This window comes from Rutidosis leptorrhynchoides, chromosome 1 (assembly GCF_046630445.1).
Source record: "Rutidosis leptorrhynchoides isolate AG116_Rl617_1_P2 chromosome 1, CSIRO_AGI_Rlap_v1, whole genome shotgun sequence".
Taxonomy (NCBI): domain Eukaryota; kingdom Viridiplantae; phylum Streptophyta; class Magnoliopsida; order Asterales; family Asteraceae; genus Rutidosis; species Rutidosis leptorrhynchoides.
In genome coordinates, this window is record NC_092333.1 from 343084858 (window position 1) to 343092396 (window position 7539).

Consider the following 7539-nt stretch of genomic DNA (forward strand, 5'->3'; position numbering starts at 1 on the left):
GATCTACTAATTGACGCGAATCCTAAAGATAGATATATTGGGCCTAACGAACCCCATCCAAAGTACCGGATGCTTTAGTACTTCGATGTTGTTTTTATCATGTCCGAAGGATTTCCCGGAATGATAGGGGATATTCTTATATGCATCTTGTTAATGTCGGTTACTAGGTGTTCAATCCATATGAATGATTTTTGTCTCTATGCATGGGACGTATATTTATGAGAAATGGAAATGAAAATCTTGTGGTCTATTAAAATGATGAAAATGATCGTTTATGATAAACTAATGAACTCACCAACCTTTTGGTTGACACTTGAAAGCATGTTTATTCTCAGGTACGAAAGAAATCTTCCGCTGTGGATTTGCTCATTTTAGAGACATTAATTGGAGTCATTCTGACATATTTCAAAAGACGTTGCATTCGAGTCATCGAGTTCATCAAGATTATTATTATTAGGTCATTTATAGGTTGGATATTATGAAATGGTATGCATGCCTATCAACTTTCGATGAAATGAAAGTTTGTCTTTTAAAAACGAATGCAATGTTTGTAAAATGTATCATATAGAGGTCAAGTACCTCGCGATGTAACCAAATGTAATGTATTCGTCCTGATGGATTAGGACGGGTCCTTTCACTTCCCGCACCGACGTTTAACATTGGGCTGGTTTTCAGAACGTCTAGAGTTTGCGATTGCTGCTTCTCTGCTAGACTGTTATCGTTCAGCATGAACTTTAGCTTTTCGATCACTTTTTTCTCGACGTCGACTGAGATCATTTTGGTGATCATGTCGGTGTCCTTATGAGACGATCCGATGCCGCTTGAACCACAAGTTTTAAGATCAAGAGTGCCGAGCTTCAACCTATCTCCACCGAGTGGTGATCCCTGGTGTGTGTCCTCGTCGTCGTCGGAGACATACATCTCGTCTCCCGATGCGCCACCGAGTGGTGATACCTCGTGATTGTTTTTGAGGTTGAGGTGGCTCCACCGGTGGTGAGCTTCCTTTGTTCACATGTGGTTGAACGTCGTCGTTCGTTCCTTTCTTGCTTGCCGTTTCGCTACTTGGTTTCACTGTGTTGTTCGTACCTTTAGGTGGCGCCATTTGATCAAACCAAAATCGTTATGGTATAAATAGATTTCGGGTTTGAGTGATTGATTTGGGAAAAAGAGTAAGTCGAAATTTTTTAACTCCAATAATTGTGCAAACCCCGATTTGAAATCTGGATTCCAAGGACGTAAAACAATCGATTGAATTAAACTTATTCGATCGGAATCGAATAAGTTAATATCTCAGAGTGTGAATTGGCTCCGATGATGATCGGAGTGCTGATCAGAAGTAAGCTAACGACTGGAGTAATGCTATCGCAATTGATTTGAGCAGAGTAACATTAATGCATCCAGTTTTATGTGATTGGTAATCTTGTTCGCGTATTTATAGATGTTAGGAGGGAATGATGACGTGGCACATGTCCCTTTCATGGTTGTAACGAACTTTGCTAATCCCGAGGGGTGACGTGGCGCCTGTCCTTTTCATGGGAATAACAGATCCTAACAAACTTTCCTAGATTCGCGGGCTGACATGGCGTGCAACTTGCTTGCATGCTTGTTCCGGGATGGAGTATCTGTTCCGGGACAGTGCACATTCTCCGGGACGACGTGCTTATCTCGGGAGGGTATCATTATGCCGAGTTGAAATGCAGAACCGAGAAATGATACCGGTACCAGCAGCATGTCGGTTCCGGCTAAGGTGTCAGAACTCTTAGCCTAATCCAGCTAAGTGTTTCTTCACGGTTACAATCATCATGACTGGCTACATGATGCTGGTTACGTGTGTGTTTGTCCAGGCCGGATTATATACGGCGTTCCCGGCTAGCTGCTATCCGATGTGCGCCTTCCCGGGTGTGTGCATAAATAACCTTCTGTTCAGATGCCGGGAAGACGTTGTTTTCCGGGATAGGCCTATGTCGGGCGAAAACCCTAGCCGGGATGCTGCTTTTTAGTGTCTTTTTGAGACGGATCGTTATGCGTATCATTAGTATCCGTCACTGCATTTTAATACTACCGATGAATGTTTACTAACTTTTGCTCAGGAAGTATTTTTGTCAAAAAATAATATTTTTATCGAAGAATTGTTTAATTTTAGTCCGGAACCTTAACAAATGTATTGGAAAATAAAATCCTCTATAACGAATATTAAAATTTCTCAGTAATAACAATTTCGTTGAACATTAATCATTTTTAATCCTTTAAATTATAGAAGTAAGATTAAAACAATATTAAATTCATTAATAGCAATGTTATAATATTCATTCATTATTCAGTTAACGAGCTAACGTTTCTTGAAACATCACTTATTGAAATCATGATATCATCTATTTTAACATAAAACTTGCAATTTAAAAAATAAAATCATGACTAGCATCATTATCATTATTTAGGTAAAAGAGAAAAGAGATATATAGTTAAGTGGCTAAACATGTATTAATCTCTATTTCTAGTTAATATAAAATATAAATTCAGGAATATTCTTCACACATATGCAATCTAGAGGCATGTTACTTTCCTTCTTTATATGTTTTTTATTGTCTAGGAACCTCCTCTTTTGTAATATTATAAGTAACATTTATAATATAATATAATATAAAATTAAAATTAAAATATTATCATTAAGCGAAAAAATGATTGATAACTATTTTAGTAACGTTGTTTATTTAGAAATGGATCATGGGATGCACAACCTGTCTTTGTCCTTATACGAGTAGGTGATTAGATTTATGTTTACGAACATGTAGTCAAAGATCTTTGAATGCCACATTTTAATTGGAATTTATTGTTAATATTTTCACATACATTCACGAAAATTTTGATAAAATATACTCCAAAAATGACATGGTCTAATGAGAAAAAAAAATATATAAGATAGTGTATGTTAATCGTGAACACATCATTTTATGAACAATTATGTTAATACAACATTTCTATTTTCATAATCGCAATTTGGTCATACATACAATATGTTCGTTGTTATACCTATTATGTTTCAACGTATCACTTTCATAACTATAAGACGCACAATGACTAAGCGTGTGTTGTTTACCTCTTAATTGAATAATTTAGCACTATATTGGCTTTAACTAGCAAAAAGACCCGTGGATTCACGGATTTGTTAAATTAAATCTATAAAAAAAACAAAAAAACAAAAAGGACATTAGTAAATTCTATTATGAAATAATATAGCTACTTTTTTATCATCATAAGTTTACACTAATATTAGAAAAACACAACACTCACACCCTCTATTATGTACATGCATAATAAAAATAAAATCACACATCCATAAATGATGCTCAAACAGTATTTCAAAACAACAGCTTCCAAAATTGTAAAATTGCGTACCTTCTTTTAATTGATGTATTTGAACAGCAATATCACACCATCATTCTCAAATTTTAAGGCAAAATACAATCAAATCAAAACTATACCACATAAAGAAAGGCAAATAGTAAAAAGAAGAGAGTAAGATATGTTACTTCCATTACCCTAAGTAACTAACGTATCAAGAACTATTATTAAAACTTATGGTGTTACCCTATGACAACAGCCTCATAAATAGCAAGACCAATTGCAGTCAACTTGCTATGTCCACAACCAGCAAGCAAAGGTTTTGTACTACTCTTTCTCCAAAATATAACATGAATGAATACTTAAAGGTAAATTCTATAAAACTACACCACAACTAAATCATAACCCACTATGGATATATTTCAATTTCTTGAAAACCAATACATATTACCTCAAAGTTTTTTTGATTTCAGGGGAACCAATACAAATTAAACCGTACATTTTTAGCATTATCTTCATATGGATCTTGTGCCATCCAAGAGAGCTATCCAAGTCTGAGAAAAATAAAAATAAAAAAAGGAACTATTACATTGTTACAATTGAAGTTATTTTTAACAAAATAACCGCTACAATACGATCTTATAATAACCTAAAAACTAATAAACACTCTTAACACCCCCGTTAGAAGCATAAAAAAGTATAGCAATACGAAACATAAAGATATAGACAATAGAGTTTTTGGTGTGAAGAACTTGAGGGGAAATTGATAGGTCAATGGAACATTGTCATTTGTCAATAACAATAAAGCATTTCTTTTTTGCATCAAGAAACCAACATCAAAAGGATCTGCATACCTCCATACTTCTATAATGAGCATAAACATCAATATCATGTATTGGTGAGCATCTCTTCCACATTTAATTCATGGATCGAACAAAATATAACGATTTAATGAGCAAAAGATAACGAAATAAATAAAGAAGAACTGGAAATGGAAAATTATTAAGAAGCATATTTTGCAATGTTGTTATCCCACTTGAATAGCTCACCCAGTTTATACAAATAAGTCAATATGATATTTTAACCATATAAGACTATTCAAGACAACATGACTTTTTTGTAAGCGAGCACATGACCAGACAACTGATGTTTCAACCTCACTATTCATATACCATGTAAACCTTGAAAATTGCATATCTAATGATGATAACAAAAACAGTACAATATTTTCTGAAAAATGTCTAGAAGATACCAATTATCTCAAGAAACTTATGAGATACCCTTACGCTAAAATGATCATTTTATCTCAACTATAATACATTTTTGGAAATACCTATTATGAAAGAAATCAATGGTTCCAAACACTTTTAGGGGGTTTCTGCTTTATGGTCAAACTGGAAATTAGCTAATCAGCAAGTTGTTATATGTAACTACAAATCAATGCACAATGTACCAACTGAACAAAATTCTTCAATGTACAGTGTGATAATATTGCAACAATAAATGACATGGATTCTCACCTTGGCTTCAGGAGATGATGCTATGGAAATGTGCACATCGATTCTTATGCATCATCATCAACACAGTCAGAGCACACAAGTAACTCCAGTTTCTTTGCAACTTCAATTGTCATGCCCATACATAGGATGGAAACTACGAAATAGTTGGATGTGCAAGCATTAGTAACATGTGCAAATCTGCTATCTATTTCTCTTTTAAAACACACCTTTAAACTATAGTGTAAAACACCAAACTAATACTAATGGTTCATATAAGAAGAATAAAGTAACACATTAACTATTATTATGCCTCCAAGTGAGCTAATATCAAGAGTTTCATACAAAACCAAATCTATGTATAAATAATACTAATAACCCATCAAGTAAAAACATCAAGTCAAAATCTTCTACTTCAAATTATGACACCATGCAACATCCATCTTCGTGTATTCATGTTCCATCACCTGAAATCTTTTTAACTACACTAACACATATTAGAATCGAAATTAATCAAGAAGCCAAACTTTAGACAACTACTATAAGTACCCAAAGCATTGATCATGCGCTCATGTTGAATGCAATAGGATAGCACAATATTTCAAAAAATATGTACTATACAAACATCATCATAATACCCTGAGAACGAATTTTGAACTTCTTTGTGGCATTTCATCGAACACTTAGTGTTCAATAAGTAACAGTAGTATCCTACATCACACACAATGTTAAGATTTCTTATCCTTCATCCACATAAACCAAAACAACCAAATGATAATTACACATTGAATAAATCACACAGGAATAATTTAAACAATTTTAATATTTTCAAAATTAATTATAAAATTTCATACATCGAATCAAGCATAACGATTCTAAGAACCTAAATGTACTAACCTTGAATAAGCATGAGTGCATAACTGTTGAAGAACTCCAAATGCTGCTTTTAGAAATCAATGAACCATGAAGATAAATATTCAAGATATACTTATAACCAACAAAATCAAACCACAAAGAAAATTATTTGTTTACCTATATGAGAAAATCAATACGCAGATGGAAAATAAAATTGTGAAATGTGATGGGAGACGAAGAGCAGAGCGGCAAAGAGAAATCGTTGAAGAAGAAACCAAGCGAGAAAGTGAGGAAGATGGAATTGTTTTGGTTTTTAGGGTTTATTTTTGGTAAAAGTGTAAATTTTCAGGCAACAACCCACCCCACAACGACTAAGTAGGCCGGGTAAAACTCCTACCCAATACCCAATAGTTAGCGCAGACCAGAATTGAACCTGCACCCCATATTTGGTAAGGGTATCCGCCCAGTTGGTATTTGAGAGAGAGAGAGAGGAGGTGCGTTCAATATCTTATACGGAGTAATTAATATTTTAATTTTTAATTATATAAATTTTATGTTAATGACATCATTTACATGTACTTAAATTTTTTTAATTTATTTTTGATTTTTTTGTATTAAGAGAAATTCTTTAATTATGACATCACCATGTTAGTGTTTTAATAGAATCTATAGATGGTTGTCAGCTTCATCTTCGTGTATTTAATTGTTCATGGTGTTCATATTATTTTTTTGTTCTACATGTGTTTGTATAGTATAACATGTCACAACTCTAGCTTTTCGACTTAAGTTGTCTAGTTTGACTTCTTTAAGTTACAATTTCCGACATAACGAGTAAATTTATTAATTTATGTCTTGTTTTATTTTAGGGTTTGTATAACCCTAAGGATGCATTTTAGGTTTTACTTGATTGGGTGTTACTTCACACATTTTGCATAAAGTCCTAATATCCTAGCTTACTACTTTGAACCCTAGCTCATTATCATAAACCCTAGACTTGTAAATTATATCTTTATATATATTAACTTAATAAATAAACTTATTAACTAAGTATTTAGATTAAAGACTTAAAACAATTTCATTTGAACATTTGATCATAAGATAAAAACATTTCTACACTTCATCATTTTCACCACTAGTCTTGATTACTTTGTACTTAGACATTTCTTTCATTTAACCAACATTAACCTATCTTGATTAGAACCTGACATTAGCTTACTTCCTAAACTCTAAACATACAAGTAAACATCTTAAAATTATACATTAGAAAGCTTACACAAGTACATGTACAATTGCAAACCAAAAATTGACTAGAACACTTACACCATCATCATCATCATCATTGTTTTTCATCATCATCATCATCTACATCATTAAACCACCTCCACTAAATACTTCATCCCTAAGTAAATCCCATGAAAAACATAATCATAAGCTTCATTAATGGCTAACAATGAGTCACACCTCCCTTGCCCTCTCCCTTTGCCACGTCTCCCACCACCATCACCACCATCTCTATATAAACTCACCTCTACCTCCCATTCTCTCATTTGATCACTCTCTTTTCACTCTCACACTTACACACACTCAAAATTAGATCACAAACACTCTAATAATCATCTTCTTGAATCATTTGGATTACATATCATCAAGGTATAACTACTAAACTAAATCTATTCATCATTTCTAGTTATAATCAAGAACTTTCATGGTGTAAAAGCTTGATCTAGAGTGTTAAATCACTCAATGATGACTATATAGCTAACCATTATCTTGATTCTAGATCAGTAAACTTAAGATCTTTACATGTCATATGTCTTAAAATGAAGCTAAACCAAGAACTAAAGTG

General features: G+C 33.2%; 1 long non-coding RNA gene across 1 annotated transcript; it reads right to left on the reverse strand.

The window, feature by feature from the left end:
- Nucleotides 1-3606: 3606 nt before the first annotated feature.
- LOC139870529 (uncharacterized) lies at nt 3607-6047 on the reverse strand. Its single transcript, XR_011766593.1, has 4 exons — nt 5871-6047; nt 5736-5778; nt 4863-4995; nt 3607-3896 (listed from the first exon to the last, which is right to left on the reverse strand). It is a non-coding gene; the product is annotated as an uncharacterized lncRNA (long non-coding RNA).
- Between the last annotated feature and the right edge of the window lie 1492 nt (nt 6048-7539).